Source organism: Lepisosteus oculatus, chromosome 3, assembly GCF_040954835.1.
Source record: "Lepisosteus oculatus isolate fLepOcu1 chromosome 3, fLepOcu1.hap2, whole genome shotgun sequence".
Lineage (NCBI taxonomy): Eukaryota > Metazoa > Chordata > Actinopteri > Semionotiformes > Lepisosteidae > Lepisosteus > Lepisosteus oculatus.
In genome coordinates, this window is record NC_090698.1 from 14,522,601 (window position 1) to 14,541,766 (window position 19,166).

The 19,166-nt window shown below is 36.5% G+C and overlaps 1 protein-coding gene and 1 long non-coding RNA gene across 4 annotated transcripts in view; one reads left to right on the top strand and one right to left on the bottom strand.

Moving 5' to 3' along the window:
* grid2 (glutamate receptor, ionotropic, delta 2) overlaps nucleotides 1–19,166 on the bottom strand; it is a 595,344-nt gene that overhangs the window by 492,757 nt on the left and 83,421 nt on the right. The gene's annotated exons all lie outside the window — the stretch shown is intronic.
* LOC138237684 (uncharacterized) overlaps nucleotides 13,009–19,166 on the top strand; it is a 110,054-nt gene continuing 103,896 nt past the window's right edge. Inside the window, exon 1 of the long non-coding RNA XR_011189037.1 lies at nucleotides 13,009–13,133. This is a non-coding gene — a long non-coding RNA (uncharacterized lncRNA). The remainder of the gene's footprint in view (nucleotides 13,134–19,166) is intronic.

Genomic DNA, 19,166 nt, shown 5'->3' on the forward strand with positions numbered 1-19,166 from the left:
GACACAGTTTCTATTTCAGGACTAGGCAGTTTTATTTTAAAACAATTTTACTAAATGGCAATCAAATGAAATATTTCTTAGGACCAGTGCAATTATATTTAGATTTTAGGGGGAAAAAGAATACCTGCCCAAAGCATGACATGTCTCTTCAATCCATATTTTGTAAAAGATATATAAATGTATCGATATATAGTATAAGAAAGTATAAGTAAGGTTCAGGGAGTTACAAGAAAATAATTCCTTTGAGTTGCACTTTGGTATCGTAAGCCATGCAACTGTCATTGAAGCTCATCTTTAATCTTTTGTCTGTTGTGGTATACCATGTTACTAACACAAGACGCACAATAAACTGCAAGCTGGAGCTAAATTAAGCTCTTTAAAATTGTCTGTCTCCTAAGCACCATGCATAGACCCCTACTGCCACCTTTATTGTAAACCTGTTATCTTTCTAACTTGCATGTCTTTGTTAGATAGGAGAAAGCTGGGGTACCTGCAGAATGCACAGTACGGTAAGTCTTCTTACATACAGTATTTCATTTAAGGCACTTCTTTTTGTAAAGCAAAGTACCCATCACAATCCAAGCATTAATAAAAGTATTTTTTACAAATTCCAAAATCATAAAATCCCAAATCCTCCCACAAGAAGCCACAACAGAGAAAGATTTTCAGGTGCGCCAATCAAAACTTTTTAATGTATGGATCACTGCAACAACGGATGCATTCCTTTTGGAACTCTCCTTCTCTTTCTGCCTAAAATAAAGCTTCCTCATTAAACTGAAATTTCAAATAGCACACAACCAATTACACAGTAACTGGGATTAACCTTACCATGAATTCCAAAATACAGCCAGGAGGTTACTGCAGGTTAAGCCTAAGCCTACTGCCTATCAAAACCAGCTAGTCCGTTCTCTGGTTTCCATTAATGCCCCTATTGTCAAGTTTTGTGAGTTAGTTTAAAATATTTTTTCAATTTAGAGCTTTCGGGATCAACCAAAGACCCTATTTCTGGCTCAGGTGCAAACAGGTGAGGGAAATTGAACTTATTTTCCTTCATTTCCTTTTTTGTCTTGGAACTATTTCGGAACCCTCTCTCTACCCCAAAGCTGCAAATGCTATCTATTGTACGATCTAGGCCAGTGAACGAGTTTCATGGACTCCCCAATGACACCGTCAATACAAATGTTCTGTGATTTACAATTTGAGTCCTCAGCATAAACATGCATATATCTTCAGCAATAACACACTGTGGCAGACATGCATCACAAATAAATCAACCACATGAATAATGTGAATAGGTTTGGCATTAACGGACACATCAAGGGCACTGAGACAGAAGGACAGGGGAATACATGCCCTTAGGCCCAGAGCTTTGGTATACTTGGGTAGGGAAACACCAAAAGTGGATATTTATTACAATGTATCTTGTTTCCCTGGTTTCTGAGCATGAAGACCCTTGGGTACAAATTCATGGTCTGATAAATATCAAGAGAAAACAACAGAGATACAGTAAATGAGGCAGCAATGGTCATCATAGAGAAATTCCTGTTAAGTCTTGTAATGATACTTGCTACAAAACATCATTAGTAATTTTTATTTCTGGAAAAATAGAAACAATGATGGCAACTTTAAATATGACCATTGAGTTTAAGAAAAGGAATTATTTTATCTTGCAAATTAATGATGGAAAGAGCATAGTATGTTGCACTAAATTAGAACTACTCAAAATCCATTGTTACTGCAGGCTCTGCTGAAAGACTGGCCCAGCACTTGCTGTGCTGGTCTCCATGTAGATGGGTCAAACAGCATGTTTAGCATTAGTATTTGCAAGAAATGAGTACTTTTAAATGCATTGCTTGGGTTTGCTGCCCTATTGTTGGATGTTGAATTGATTGCAACTTGCCTTTTGTCATTTGAAAGTTTTGACCTTGGTGTACAGTAATATTCCGAATATTATGCAAGTCTACAGGCTGGCATTCTATTTCAGTGAGAGATGTTTGGCATAATTTTTTTGTTCTGACAATACCATGTACCTGTGATGGCCAATGCTGGCAGGAAAATTAATAGGTTTGCAAGTTCTTAACATACATCATGTGGGTCTCGGTGAGGAATTGAGCAGCTCTAAACAGGTTGCTCTGCTCTCCTCTGACCACCAAAATAATTTCTTTAGCATTCAATGAATTTTAAGGCATTGATAGCGAAGAGACATAATCTAATTCTGCTCCTTCATGTCAATCACCCAAAAAAGAGTGACTCAAACTACTAGAAAAAATAAGGAAAAAAAGACTGACCGGAACAAACTTGAGGGAAGTTGAAAATTATGACGGAGATGCAAACACCATTAACAGAATGGAAAATTGTTTCTGTGCACAATATTTCTCACCATACCATGAACAGTCATCACTAAAAGCAACAGATATTCTAGAAAACATTCTGACTCCAGATCTTAAATAGGATGCATAACTATTTTAGAAGTAAAACTGAGCAGGCAGGGAATTTCCAGATTTGGATAGTTATGAGTCAGACTCATATGTGTCCATCATTTAAAATACCATCTAGTCCAGATGATTGAGCCAGCTCAGGCTCCAGTCATCTACCTCCCCAAACTCCATCTCTTTCAGCACCCTCTTTGCAGCCCAGTCCTGGTCCCCACTTCCTCACTGGGGATAAAGTGATATACATAGATCCTACACCACACTTGCCCTTGGTACACAGAGCCACAAGACTTTCTGCTGCATTAGTTTTAATTTCTTCCTGCTCCATGTTGTGCTGTCAAATATACAGCACATATTCTTCTTGAATTGTACATTCATTATGCAACAGCTGTTTAAAGCTGGCAAGGGTCAAGGTAGCCTGGAGCTTAGCTCTCGGGCACAGGGCTCCAGGTGGGACTACACCCTGGAATACTGTAGGTGTCAGTCCACTTACAGAGACACTGCAGAGACACTAATTAATCTGGCTTCAGTGTATTTAAAACTAGAGCAACCAGAGAAAACCCATGTTAACACAGAGAGAGCATGGGATATGTAAAACTGCAAATAATTTAGCCATAATAGGAAATAACTTACCCCGGATGTGAGCCCCACTTTTCCACATAAGTCCACAGCCCTGACATTTGTTCCACCCCGACTGAGTGATATAAATCTAGACTTCCTGTGTAACACAATCTACAGATCGGAATTCAATATACTTATGAAATTTTCTAAAATCATAACAATTTGGTATGCCACTTATTAGTAACAAATTCATAAAGTATTTATGACACATTTCTGATAATTAACTGCAAATTCCTGTATTTACATTGTGCTTTTCATGAAAAAAAAGATAGCAAAGCATCATACTGTATAGTACAGTATACAAAGGGACCACATTTATTCACCACTAATATGCAGTACCCACTCACCCACATTGCATAACAGACCAGGTAGAGTAGGAAAAGACTACTTCCTCAATTGGATTAAGTGGGTATTCAGGTACAGTAGAATTTGAATAAAACAGCATTTTCTATTCTTACAAACAGGTGGATTTGTGCACTGATTAGTGCATTTGCTCTAATATTCAAGTAATCAGGATCTTGATTTAATCTCTCTCTCTTAAAAGATGGCACCTTCTACTGCTTAGTATTCCCCAGTCATCATACACTGCTTTGGAAATTCTAGTCTGGACCAGCTACTAACCACCTATGGTTCCACCAAACAGCACTTACAGTGGTAACCTAGTCTTCCTTAGGAGATCCCCATCCCAGCATTGAGAAGGCTGAGCTTTTTTAACAGAATTAAATTACAAATTGCTTCAAAAAAGAAAATGGCGTTGTACCTGCTGGGACTAATAAGTCAGAATGCTTTAAGTCTTACTGTGACGCCTCCCAGGATCATTGTACAGTATTGTTCTCTTTGTTAAAAAAAACACAGGCGTGAAGTTCATACTCTGGGTAAATATTTTCTGATGACAGCCCAAAATTGATTCACTTCATTTTTTATTACTGAATAATTAATGATGCAATGCACCACTAAAAATATTTTAGCTCTTCAAAACAGCTAAATATTTTTATGCAATTCTGAATATTTTACTGATTAAACACTGATTATTAGGGGTTTAATTATTAGATTAATTTAATTCATTGTAGTTAGGATGACCTGTGTTGCAATCAATCAGATTACTTTAATTAAAGTTTTTTTAAAGAATGTTGACCACTTTTTATTAAAATACTCCTATTATTTTAAAAAAGTAGTCAGATTAATGTTAACACACCTTTCACAATCTGCTAAAATAATAAGATATGACACATAAAAGTTTCAAAAGATTGAAGAGCAACAGAGAAGGAAGCAAACAGCTTAGTGATCCCATGATTTCAGCTCATTGTAAAAATCTTCATTTTCTCTTTCTATTCTTAACATACTGACAACTATTTACTATTATGCAAATTTATAAGATGTATATATGATGGCATACTGATGACATATGAAGGTCTCCTTCAAGTCAGCCACAAGCTTCAGCAGGAAGTGTTTCCTTCTACAGTTTAGCGTGGAATGATTTTTTTTTTTTTTTTGCTCCTTTGCAGCCAAAGCATGGTGGTGAATCTCCCTGCTCATTTCATTAAGTGAAGACAAATTTTGTGATTTTCAGCTCAAAACATCATATTCATTACTGAGAGTGAGGGTGTTTTAGTTTTGTTTTTAACTGTTCTACATTCTGTTATTACCAATTACAATGATAACTTAATAAGTGTACTGTACTTCAATCAAGACAAATCAAAATTTACATCCGCCTTCCTTTTAAAAGAATTCTACAATTTTTTATGCCAATATTATCTCCTAAGGAGATTAATATACGTAGTTCAGGTGGGTAGCTGCGTCAGCATGCAAAGGCTGCAAAGGAACAAGTAAAGGTTAATTCCATGCTGAAAAGAGAAGAAAAGAAACACAACATTTCAGCTGTGGAGCCTTCTTTGCATGTGAGCTTCTGTGAGCTTTCGTCTCTTTTCAGCATGGAATAAACCTATTACTTGTTCCTTTGAATATACTGTATACTGTAAATACACAATCATCACATATAGAGTGATGAAATATCTTAAATGTGGGTACGGATTTATAAGATACATATTGATACTGGGCATTAGGAATCTGGAACAGGCCACCCAGTCATGTTACTGAAGCTGAAATTCTGGCTAATTTAAAATAAAACTGGTTCCTCTAAAAAAACCTGAATGAGATCCTTTGTTCAATTAGCTACAGTACTAACTACCAAATATGCTAGATGGCCTGAACTTCTTTCTTTTTTATCAATGTTCTTGTTCTTATAAAATCTGCTTTTACTTATTGTGCTTTATATATTTTCAAATTTGGAGCTGGCATTCATCACTCAGAAATTCTGCAAATTTAAGCAACAGCTGAGAGAAAGGTCTACTGACATCTTAGACACAACTAAAATTAATGAAGTCCCTAGCTTCTATACTACACAGTAATTGCTTGATATAATATATGATATAAAACAGCAACACAAGAAAGTGTGTATCATGCTGGTAACAATAGTAATGCCCTACCCTCAGTTAATATCACTCAATCTTGTGCAAAACAGTCACACATCACAGTAAGCAGCATGTTACTGCAAATACTGTGTGCAGTTTCCTTTCCTAATGATAGAAATCCCAAGTTCTGCCTCATTTCATGAGAGGTACTGTAGCATACTCATCTTTATTGAGGCTTGTCAGGTAAAAGATTAAACACCTTAATTTTTTACTAAAAGTACTTTTAATTATTGGCAGACATTACAGTGGCAATTCAAAGCACTCACATTCCCAACAAAATCTCACATTTTCCAAAGAAACTGCTCTATATTTGTAACACATTAACACCATCCAGTATTGCTCAGCAGACAATTCCAATAAGATAACATAAGGTGATCTTTTAACAAGCACACTGTCAGTGTTAATGAACTCAAACCCTCTAATCATGCCCAGATCCAGAGCACACCAGTGGAAACTACCTAGAAATGAATTTAAATCTGAGAGCATGAGGCTATTTACCCAGATGGTTGTGAGAATATGGAACGAGATACGCAGCCAAGCTGTTGATACCCCGTCTAGTGTTAAGAAAGGCTGGGTGTGATCCTGAGATCAATTAACGACTAAGTACCAAATGGGTTTAGAAAGGCCAAATGTTTTTTCTTATGTGTAAGTTTTTATTAACAGTGGCTTGAGTGTGCATACTCAAAATCTTGGATTCTGTTGTACAGTATATCTAATCAAATGAATTGCTTCAAAATACTATTCGACTTGATTTCACCAATCTGCTGAATCAAATAAAATTTGGTTCAAATTTAATACAAATTAAAAAAAATAATTACAAAATAAAGTTTCTGGCCCAACAATAAGTCAGTAAAGAGACTGCTTTTACATACTGAACTTTTCCTAATATTTCTTAACAAACAGATTAAAAGACGTTTGCATACCTTATTTACTGCACTATACGAATAGTAATTGTGTTGCTGAAATGATCTGATATGAAATATGAAAATAAACATAAAATAAGTAGCTATGAATTTAGCTATGATTAATATTCTAAAAATTCTAAAAACTAATAAAGAGAACTTATAGCATTAATATAATTATTATTTTATTTCCTGCAGTATATCGTCTTTGATAAATGTGTTAGAAAACAATGAGGAAAGTCTCAATCTTCAAGAAGCATGTTGGGTACTATAAGTGGGGATGGCATCTGTCCTCCTATTTCTGGAACACTTTGAGACCTTCAAGTCTTAAGTCTTAACCTTCAAACCAAATGATAGTGTAATGTTTTCATTTATGATGCCGATCAACTTCAACAGCTTGCATTGTTCTTACTCTCTGTTGACACCAGCTGTCACAGATTGAAACATTCTTCCCAGTTTGATTGGGGGAATGTTCCTAAAGTCTAATATGATCAGATCTGACAGAAATCTTGAAAGTATAGGGTGTGGGGTGAACAGGAGATTCTAACCATATTGCAGTTCAATCCAGGATGGTGTGGAAGTTAGTGCTCTAATCTCCCAAATTTCTAGGACGTGTTTGCTATGTTAATTGATGTCTCTCCATTATCCCTGTGTACAGTATGTGCACTGCAACATTCAGTCTTCCTGAAGAGTTCATGTGTTTATTTTGGGCAACTTTATTTTCATAACATTTTTAGTTGAAATCAGACTGCTTCTTTGCTAATGGCTTTGTTGTGAGCTTTGTTTGTAATTCCCTTGCCTTTGTTGCAGTGCTAACTGGACTCGATTTTCACATCTCTTAATTGTGTTTATCTGGGATTCTACACCAGAAAGTAAGAGATGTACTTAAGTCATTAATTTAGTGAAACCTCCATTCAAGTCTCCATGCTCCTTACAAAACGTTTGCTACAGTAGAAAATAAAATGCCCACCACACGTGCCCTGTCTGCTGTTTTCATTTTATTCAAATTGTTTTATTTTGTTCCATTACAATGTGCTGCAACAGTCAAGAGAAATATGAGAAATAAATCTAAAATGTAAGTGTCAGGCTTAAATTGTCTAGTTTTAATAAATCTGCTAACTTCATTCTTGAATTCCAAGAGTTCCTTAAATTAGATCAGTACACATTTGTTTCTTAACAGAAAACTTGTTGCACTATTCCATGAAAAATGCAATAGGTCAAAAACCATATTTGTGAATCACTATTTAGAAATGTGATATTTAATGTTTATATTGAACATGTTTTAAAATTAATAATTAACACAAACACTGTAAATATTGATCAGATGAGACTTTTCTTTCTACTGGAAGGAATTAACCTTTGCTTACTCCTGTGCTGCCAAAACATTCTGACACTCTCCACTTCAAATATTGAATACTTATTGGTCATTTTAAAAACAAACTCTTATTTATTTTAAAAGGACAGGCTTAACAAGTCTTTGCACTGAAGAACTTTACAGGAGCTGAACCCTTTTAGATGTTTTTAGACTTTCTTTATATAAAAATGTCAAGAGCTGATGTCATGAATAGCCTGTTATGTTTTTATGTTGACTACATACAGTACATAATAATAATAATAATAATAATAATAATAATAATAATAATAATAATAATAATAATATGTTTCTGTATATAGTCAAAATAATGCCTGTCAACATTATTATAGACCATGATTTCAGCCCAGTAAAGATATTACAGTATCTACAGAGGTAGCAGACTAGTGGTTAGGGCTGTGGGTTTCTAACTGGAAGATTGTGGGTTCAAGTCTGAGAACGGGCCACAGCTGCTGTACTCCTGTACAAGATACTATACATCTCTAAGGTTGCTCATCATTGGAAATAAGAATGCATTCTTAATTGACTTACAATACCTAATTAAAAAACATTATCGATGCTACCACAGAATGGTGTTTTCTGCATAATAAATTGTTGTTATTAATTAGCCCTACTATTTTTTTTTATTTATATTTCATATTGTATTTCATTTACTGAACTTCTGCGCTCACTAACATCTCTTAATACAAAGGAAGCAATCATGTATTAGCCTGAAGCAGCAAACCTTAGAACAGCCTGATAGCAGACACAGAAATGTCTTTTTCCAAGGTGCATGGGCATTCTCATTTTAAGATTGCGTTGTTATAAAAATATAAAAGACTTCTGATTTCCTATAAGATTCTTCAGAATTACTGTAACACAACTACATTTCTGAGATGAAATAAATGACTTTAGTCCCTATGGATGCCAACATCTCTCTAAAGCCCCGCTGACTCTGTGGGTGCCCATTGTTTGCCCAACTCATGGCTCATCTTAGAAGACTGCATCTCCACCATAGAGAATTCAGAACAGCAGGAGCCAACAGCTCCTACCTCTGGTCCAGATAAGCAGGTGCGAAAACAATGTTGGAAATCATAGAGCAACATCAGTGTTTGGGCTTTTGCTGTAAAGAAATGTGTCTGAAGCAGGCAAGGCTGTTTCTGTTCCTGCTCTTGTTATTTTTCCTCAGCATGTTCAGGAAGACAAACCAGTTGGTTCTATTCAGTTTAACCAAATCATGTTTGAAACTATGGGTCACGGTTTTGATAATGAAATAAAAAGTGAACATGTCAATATGCTGTAAATGAAGGGGGTGAAAGATAAGTTACATACCTGTGCAATGCAGAAGGGTGCAAGGATCCAGAGGCAAGAGGGGGTTATTTCCAGGTAGGAACATGGAAAAGAAAAAGAGGAAAGATATGTTGATGAGACAGAGGATCATATCTGAGCAAAACATCAGAGCATGAACATCTGTTTCTTTTTTATTCTATATACTGGGACTCCATAGGCATACTGTAGGTTTCTGTCTCTGTGATTTCTACTAACTTTTCAAACAGGCCTAAAATCAACAACTGTCTGGTGGTTTGCACTTCCTAACTCTCCAATGTGGATGACTGGGTGAGGACCTCAGAGTTTTCATCAGCAGATGAAGCATCCAATGCACTGCTTTAGTGGATACCAAGAGACTCTGCACTGGTGTGAAGGGAAAGCTGTGATCAGAGTCTAAGTGATCTTATTTCAAAAGATGAACAGGTTTATTCACATAAATGCACCATAGCAATATCGTAACCACCAGGCATCTGAGAAGCAAGAAAAATCCTCATAACAGGAATTCCACAATATCAGTGGAATAACGCCCTTCCATATTGCCTGAATAAGTAATGTGGAGATGTTAATCAAAACCTTAACCCCCTGGGTTTTGCTATAGATACACTGAATCTGAATAAATTGAAAAATAGCTGTCTTCCGTTCACTGCCTGATTTCCCAAAAGTTTCAAAAACTGCAAGCAAATGAAAAAAATTGATAATTAATTAATAAAGATTACCCCATCACTAGGTCTTTAGAGTAATGTAAAAACTGCTGGGGTGCTAGAAACAGCTGTGAAAGTGTTTATCTTCTCTCCTTTGCAGGTGATTTTAACTAGAGCCCTCAGTGCAATTGCAGTGTGAAGTGCTTGTTGAAAGTGTTTATTGACAGGGACTTTGTAACTGCAGTCCTATTTTCTTTTTTAATGGCACAATGGACTGCTGAGCTGAACAGCGCAAAACAGTGTCTTTACCATAAAAAAATCTGGGAACTGGGAAGTGATTCCTACAACCAGAAAAAAAAGCATGCAAGGCACGACTGAGTGCAGGGCTCACAGGTGGTTTCGATATCTGGAATGTGGAGCACAAGCTGGGGCCTGTGTGTGTATTTTTCTGCATGGTATGCCTGGGATAATTCATCCACTGTCCCAATGCAAGAAATATCAGCTACTCTAAAAAACAGTGAGTATATTGGTGAGATATGTTTAAAATCAATAACTAAAGCTAGAACTTTGTTAACACCTCAGCCTTTCAGTACCAATTTTCATAACATAAAGCAGAATATACTGTATACTGTAAGTATTCTATGATTTGCTCAAAGCCTCTTCTAACATTCTGTACAATTATAATATAATATACTATTATAACAGCTTTAGTGGTTATTAATGCAGCTTGGTTTTGGTGTGAAAAAAAAACTTGTCATTTAGCATCTTTGATTCACATTTATCAGAATCTTCAAAAACCTAACAGATGAAGTATTCATGAGCAGCCAGTAGGAAATGTTGTAGTAACTGTCACTGAACCAATACGTGGAATAGAAGGATCCTTATGCGTGACCGGAATCCCACAGGACACAGAGTAGCAAAGGGACAAACCAAAAGACAAAATCCAAAGGCTGGGTCGATAAGGGAGGCAGAGAGTCCAGTAAAGAGAGAAATCCAAAACAATTCAAAGGCAAAATCCAGAAGGCGAGGTCAAGAGTGGAAGCAGAAGAACAGGAGATCAGGCAAAAGGTTTGGAAACACGCACTGAAGAATACTAAGAAAGGCTTCTCAATAGTGAGCGGGGGAAGGTGTGCGAAGGGGGTTTAAATACTAAAAGGAAAGGGGTTTGATTGGATGATTGGTTAGGGAGTGAGAATTTGAGAAATCTGATGCATGTGAGAATGTGCTGGGTTCAATCAGGGATGAGATTGGGAAGCAGAGGTTCTGGGAATGTAACGTCGTTTGCGAGGGAGAGTGTGGGGCGTGACAGTAACCAGTCCATCACATTTATCATCAAATCTAAATGACTTGAGTTCAGGTATTTTTTGCCATTTACAGTACATCACCTGGTCCTCTCTACATGAAGTTAAAGGATAAAAAAAAATACATTTTACACTCCAAAAAAGGTACATCAAAAAAGGTGTACACTGTATATTAGCTTAAAACAAATGTTCAAAAATGTCTACTTTGTTGCTCACTGTTGTCCATCAATAGATTTTTGAGTACAGTACATACAGTAGTAAGATCAAGGTACTGCAACTGGCAAGTGTTTTATGTGAAGAACTGTTGTGAATTTACAGGCTCCCTGGTCAATACAGTAGTGTTGTACTTGACAAATACTGATTCTGTTTGTGTTATTTATGAAATTTCCACCTGGAAATTTGGTTTTGAAAAGATAAGAGAGAGCGAGCTGCTTGACAGCTCCAGGGTCCTGAGTTTGATTCCAAGTCTGATATAGTATGTGTGGAGTCAGCCAAATTGGTCTGTGAGTGGTCTGCATATCACCCCCCTCATTCACTTGGGTGTTCATCGGGTGTCAGGTTTCCTCCCAGCAGGTTAGGTGTGATAGGCTGCAATGCATATGTATGACCAGTACAGAGTATGGCAACAGAACCAGAAAGACATGATTCACCACAACATTACATTTCTATCTGTTCTGAATCCCTCCTACAGCTGGACCAGCTAGTACTGTAGGTCTCCCTGTCTTACTAACCTTAGAGTTAAGCAACATTGCATTGCAGATACTATCAGATCCTGAGGAATATAAGCAACTGAAGCTGCCTTGTCTCTCTTTGTCTGTCTCCACGTCACCCCTGACAAGGTTATGAACAGTAGTCACTGGGTTAATGATGTGATCTATTGAAGATAGATTCACAAATCAACATAGTTTCTTTTCCTATTCATGAGAAAAACATTTGAGTAAACTCATTTAAAGTTCAAGGGGAACATAAACCGTAGGAAAGAACATATTCTTTAATAGCATGCACAAATACAGGTGCACAAGCATTCTGAATCTGTTATGGGTCCATGAGACTATACTGTGTCCCACGCTCAAACTAGAGCAGAGTTTTGTAATAGTAACACTGTGTAGTTCCTGCTATGGCCTTACACTTTCATGAACGTATTGTGTATCAAAGCAATCAAATTAAAAAGCATAAATTATTAATATGTGCTGATTAATGTTTAAATATACACATAAATTAGCACTGACACTTGCTATCTTTATGGAGTCTTTTGAGTTCATTATGGAATCTTTTGAGTTCATTATGCTACTGGAATTTGACAATATTTTATTGGTGAGGATTTCATTTAAAACAGCTACTCAGACCTCATTTTTAAAGATTTGCATCCGTGCCACGAGAAACAAAGAAAGCTTGTGAACAAAAGGAGACATTTCAACCCATCTCGCATGTGAGGTACAATAGTTCTAGTGGTTTAGCGAATCTAAAATTTGTCGAACTGCTTTTTAACATATCCCGTCTTTTATGCCACAAGCCTGGTTCAGGCATTTCCAGATTCCTGTAATCCCTGTTTTATAATTTTCAGATTATTGCCATTTTCATTATTAACAATTTTCACTTGTGACTGTTCTTTAATCTCTACTGAGTGTGGCGTCCTAGATAAACCTGGAATGGTATTGCTCACATAGCGAGACGTGTATGAATATATTTTAAAAGAATAAAAAGCTATTGCAATTACAATAGAAAGCCTCTAGACACTGCTAGAGAGGCTATTCATTGCTTTTAGGCAGTAAAAAAGTTCCTACCCCGGCTCAAGATGTGAAATTGTTGACCAGTGATAAGAAATGATGGATCATTATATGATAAGCAAAGTTGACACGGAAAAAGGCTCATTTTAAGAGGGGAAGTACCTTCCCCTAAGCCTCTGAATGGTTGAAACCAAAATGAATGACATAAATTTAAACCTATCAAAACTGCTTTTTTTAAAGGCCTGTGTTTGAAATAACTTGAAACTAAGAGCTTCAGTTTATCTTAAATCAATGGTTATTAAATATGCATTCGGGATTATACTGGACATACAAAGCACACTTCTTCGCGTTTTACAAGGTAAGAACATTGGATTTTATGTACTGTATTTAGCCAAGTCTTGCGATTCTGTTTTGCTGGGTTATTGATACATTGGATTTTGGAACTTTCCTCAATTGGGTCTTCAGATAGTGTTAACACATTGCTTTGCTGTATTTTGAATTGGGAAAAGCCTCTGTGAAGCTGTAGTTGTCCTGTTTTATTTGATATACTTTCCGTGATGTTTTTTTATGATGCGTGCTCTGTGTTTTATTATGGTTGCTCATTGTAATGACTGTTTAGAAATTGTTTAATTACGGTGATAAGGCTGTTTTTTAGTTCTGCTTTCATGGATTGATGTAGAAGATATTGGAAATCACTTGCACAGTGTGAAAGTTTGCTGCTAGATTTAGAAATGAGATAAACAAGTAAACAGTGACTTCCGGGCATGGTGCTCTTTGAACGCCGGCGTCTCAGAGAGGTATTAAAATGTTTTTTAAGTGACTCATTTACGTCAGCAATGGCCAGCTGTGGTTCTTCATAGCTAGTTTGCTTGGATTTAAGGGTGACTCACAGAAAACCTGCTGGATTGTTGCTTTCCAGTACTGAGTTTGTTAATGGCTCTAGTGTTTAGAAAACTCATTACTTCATTTTTCAGAATTCTTATACAGTTTCAATAAACATTGGATAAATGTTTAGTTTCAGTCTCTTTTTTTCAGCTGTGCCTATAGCTGAATCTTGAGTGCATTTGCAGCTCTCTTCCTTCCGACCTTCTTCTGTCGTCTGACCTTTTTCTTATTTTAAAAATAATGTATAATATTTGATATGTTCCTAAACTTGGACTTCATTTTTTTAGTTATTTGTCGTGAGCCTTTAACATGGCATATTTGATGTATAACCGTCCATTTCTGCCGACTTTTTGTAGTTGTAAATTACACATCGCTTTATTTAAAAAGACAGTTAATTAAGTTTAAAAATAATTATTAACAATTTCAACATCTCAATTTATATTCTGTATTTCCCTGGGTAATATCCCAGTTTATGTCTGGGAAGTAGAAATGCCCCATCAATACTATGTCAGCTGTGCTACAGTATGTACCTTCCTGATTTCATTATACAGTAAAACTTGTTTTCTTTTCTCCTTCCCACCCCTTTGCCTAACACTCCTGCGCTCCCTCCTTCAATGGGCCATGCACATCTTTCAGGGAACCTGATATTGAGGGCAGAAGATCATCTGTTTTTCAATTAAATCTGATTTCAGAGTCCAGAAATAAACCTCCAAGTGGTTCCCAATTTTAAAAAATAAAGGTTTGCGGTTCCACTTTAGGACAATGGGGAAAAAGACTTCTGAGCATTCGGCAACACTGCAGACCTCGCTGTGCAGCCTTCATGCACACAAACGAGCAATTGTGCACTGAGGACTCTTATGTTTATTAGTAGTGCTGTGTTGCCGTGATTGAATCGACTCTGAAGCATTGCTGGAGAATAGTTTTTCATCAGCTCAAGTGCTTTTTCAAACGTCTTTTTCTTCTCCTTAATACCCCAAAATTGAAGACTCTCTGGACAATGGATTAAACATCTTAGATACTTTTCCCCCAATATACACATTCAGTGACAAGTCACAGTTATACTGAGACCGCTGAGGTACAGTCAAATCCATGCCCAACTGCAAAAAAAGCAACCTTAACAAAGGGTCCTATGAAGATGACAGGCAAAAAATCTCCTGAAAAACAACTAAAGAAAAGAACTGGATTTCCTGAGCAACAACAAGATACTGAGAGAAGCTGTGGAAATTCTCAGTTTTCTATAACAATGCTAGAACCCCCAAAGAGAAGAAGCTTCAATTGGGATATGAATATAATATAATATTGTGTTTCCTAGCAAGCTATGAACTGGGTGGACTATGCACTTAGTTTCTTAAACTTATCATTCAAAATGCTGCATAGTTTTAAAGAAATCAAATGCCATTGCATCTGTGCAGCTGTGCAGTTAGTCACAAAGAACATAACTGAAAATAAATTCTACTACCAAAATGTACGACAGTTTGGAAACATCTCTGATTTATCCCGTGAGGTTAGGTAATTGTGTGTCCTACTGTATCTTCCCATGGTCACGTGGCAGTTATTGACTTATTTTAATGTTCCACACTAAAATGCCCCTTTATCCTAAGCATTCGTTTCTTTTTCTAAGCCATCAGCTCGGCAAAGTGTAGTGACATTTACTGTGAATTTAATTTTTGCTGTTCAAAATAAATGGTGTCCACCGATATGCTTTGATTTATAGAACAAGGAATTAGTTGGACCAATGTTTTCATTGGTACGGTATGTGAAAGTTACTGATTAAATGACAATCAGGAGAATCATGCAGAGGAGCAGGTATCTACAGAAAATCTTGAGGCAGTTATTATAACTAAAGTTAACTACAGTACATGCAGTTATATACATATACTGGGAAAATATACAAATGACTCTCTGTAAATTCACCCTTTGGTTAAGTCTGTAAGCATGCAATTAAATAGATTGTTTTAAAAAACAGCTTTAAAACCTATCAAATATCAGTATCAGGATTTCAGTGAAGGATGTAGTGGGAGCAACACCACACAGACCAGCACATCTACACTTCTAAAGATTTCTGAACCTTCTGCAGCTTAACAAGCAGGGCTGTAGCAAAGCAATGACAGCACGCGTCTTTTCTTTAGTAGAGAGTTGTTAATGGCTTTTCTGAAACAGGCATTTGGCTTGCTTCGAAGACCAATCTAAAATCTGTACCCAGTTTTGTCACAGTGGATACTGTTCCTCCTAATACAAAGGAGGTATCTGCATATTGGTCCAGCAAATAACAAACATGCCCATTGCCCTGGAGATCAAATTGCCCAACATTGAATGAGCGGCATAAAGCAAGGTTATTTGCTCTGGATTTCTGTGAGCTCTTGTGTATCTAGGAAATTGCCCAAGCTGTCTCATTGTTTTTTTAAAACAAACAAGTCAGCATAAAACACAGGCCCTCTTGTTTTATTCATCAGTGCAGTGCAGTGGGTGACCAAGAAGACGCGTCACTGACAACAAGAGTAAAACAACCGTTTGGTGCACCTTCTCCTGCTGATTATACATTTCTGATTAATTTTTCTTCAAAGCTTTTAATATATATTTTTTTACAAAGATCAAAGAGCCCTACGTTCACACAGCTAAAGCCTTGACAGTGTGTGCAGTCAAGTGTAATCATTATTATTTTCAGTAGAACCTTATTTGAAATCAAAGGCAGATTATTTTAAATCTGTTAAATCCACAGTCAACCAGCCAGCTGTGATAGCAGAAAGCTCTTATAGATAAAAACTACTTTTGACACATTAGATGTCCTTAAATTAATTAAGGTTTAAATGCATGCAAAGACTAATTAGTTGTCTAATTTTTTTCCAGATGAGGTTTCTGCACTGCAGATGAGGGGGTATTAGTCTAAGGTCTGATCCCTATGGACAGAGGCTAACAAGCTAACAGGAGTCCATCTTGGCTGAGACAAGACTATACTGATAGATTTCGCACACCACCACCTGCCTAACCAACAGAGACTTACAGGTGACAAATATTATATTGAGTTAGAAGCCAATTAGTGCCCCTCTGGAGACAATCTGTTGCTGCTAAATCAGTGTGCCGTAGAAACATTAAATCTTGCTACACACACAATTTGCACAATGGATAAGATATTGTACCACCCCTGGGCTAGACAGGTGGGCGATAGCTGTGGTTCATATTTACATCGAGCAACACGGGAAGCTCAGAGCACATTATAATACTCTTTTTTTTTCTCTCATGTTGATCAGATTGGAGCATGCCCTTAAAAGATAAACATTTGTAACTGGAGGGATAATATCTCCCCAACAGAGCTTAAAAAGCAGCGTTTTTCCAGTATTCCAAAGCTGTTATTCTTTACCAGTCAGAGCATGTTCTCTCAGACCTCTGGCAACAGTGATTTCTTGAAACTGAGTTAGGAACCTACAGACAGCATACGTGTTTCTCCGTGTGTTTCTCTTCCCTTCGACATAATGCTTTAAAAAGAATCAGGACATGGTTGCAGTAAGGACATTGGAATTTTTTGCATTTCTTGTTTTTGACTTTCACATGTGCTTTACATTTTTTATTTAATGCAAAAAATACATCTTTGTAAACAGTGAAACATTAAGAGATTTGATCTGGGAATTGGAACGGGACAGATATTTGTCATATGTTTAATATTAAAGACGTTCTCTTTAAATAGTACTTTTGTGAAAAAAGTGCTCTATTTTATATATTGATGTACAGTGTCACTGCCCATATACAGTACTTCCCTGTGATATTTTAAAATCTCTTCAAAAAGCTTTCTTTGCATGTTAAACTGAAAAAGGCTAGTTTCTCACTGTTTTTCTTTCTAGCATCCATAATGTAAACATATTCCCAATGCTTGTAAGAGTATTTTGCTTTGTTTTGTCTCCTGACACAAATAAAAAACAATGGCACATGGAAGTTTGTACAGTATATCTATCTTTGTTACCCCCAAAACAGAGACTGTTTTAATTATAAGGATTAATTATAGGAAATTGTAAAACTAGAGCAACAAAATTATAATATTTAATTAGCAACTTGAACAAGATGTGGTGCTGTTCAGTTATTTCTGCAGATTTTCTGTGCTTGCTCACACTGATGGGAACAGCAACAGGGACAATCTCTCTGCCCTTGATCATTAGAATTGGAATCCCAAATAATAAAGTTGCTTCTTAAACAGCTCAGATCATCCTCACCTCATCATTACAGACTTATAGACACAGACAAATCTCATCTCTGCTCAAGTATTGTTGTTTCTGGATTCTGCAACATAAGCTAAACCCAGCATTAAATCTCATGACGTCAAACACCTGTAGGACTCGTGTTTCATGTTAAATGAAATATTCTTTTTTTGACCACTGAATTTGTGAATAGTGTTTCATTGTTTTGGTAATCGAAGGCTTTCACATCTACAGTATAAGATTTGAACATAAGCTACTACGTTCATTGCTGCAGGAGCTGTCATGTCCTTATCTGTCAATATGAATACCTGGCAACAGAAATAAAGTCCTACTCCTATGATGTTATTAAAAAAAATATAATTATAAATACAACAGATCAAATGGCGATGATTGGCATAATTGGTACGTAAATTTATTACTGTGGGTTGGAATCCCAGGTGCAGACACTACTCTTCTACCTTGAGTGAGGTACGTTACTGTACCTCAGCTGCTCCAGTTTACCCATCTGTGTAAGTGGGGACCTGCTGGGGGTTAATCCCTGTGATGTACCAATGTTGCATCCGGAAGGGGAGTCATGTGCACTCTAGTCTGAATAACAGTACAGAAACTAGGGTGAGCTCCAGCCTGATGAGCTACTGTGGTTCTAGTCTGGACTTCCTTTTCCAACAATTCTAATAAACTTCTTAATGTGCCTTTTAAAACAATTTTATTATATATAAGTATCTAATTATCAGAGCATAACAATTTACAGGTATGAAAAAAACCTGTACCACCTGTAAATAAGTGTACTACCTAGTTGATCACTGGCTAAAATAATTTTTCCCTAAGGAAATTCAATGAGTTACACAAACTGATTTTTTTCAGTGTTATCCTTTAGGTATGATTCAATGCAGGACAGATCTTTGAGATCACCATAAAAAAGTGTCACGGACAGCACTGACCCTTGGAGCATTATTAACACCTCAAAAACAAGAACAACTATAACTGACAGCCACTATTGTACAAGGATTTCTTTTGTGTGCTGACCTCAAAGAAAGGTTACCAGTGATCCAGCTACAGTATTGGCATAATCTGAAAATCAATCCAGATGCGCTCGGACATTCTTGAAAGAAGACGATATACTTCACTATAAAACACGTACAGTACTTAAGTCTGATCCAATACTTAATAGGTCTCTTCTGATACCTAATACCTTTAAATCCAATAAAGCGTAATTTCTTTATGAGCTCAAGGAGTACACTTTTGAAGAAGGAAGCCAGGAGGTTTTACAAGTTGAGCATGCATATTTCAGAGAGGGCTAAATTAAATGTGTATAAATA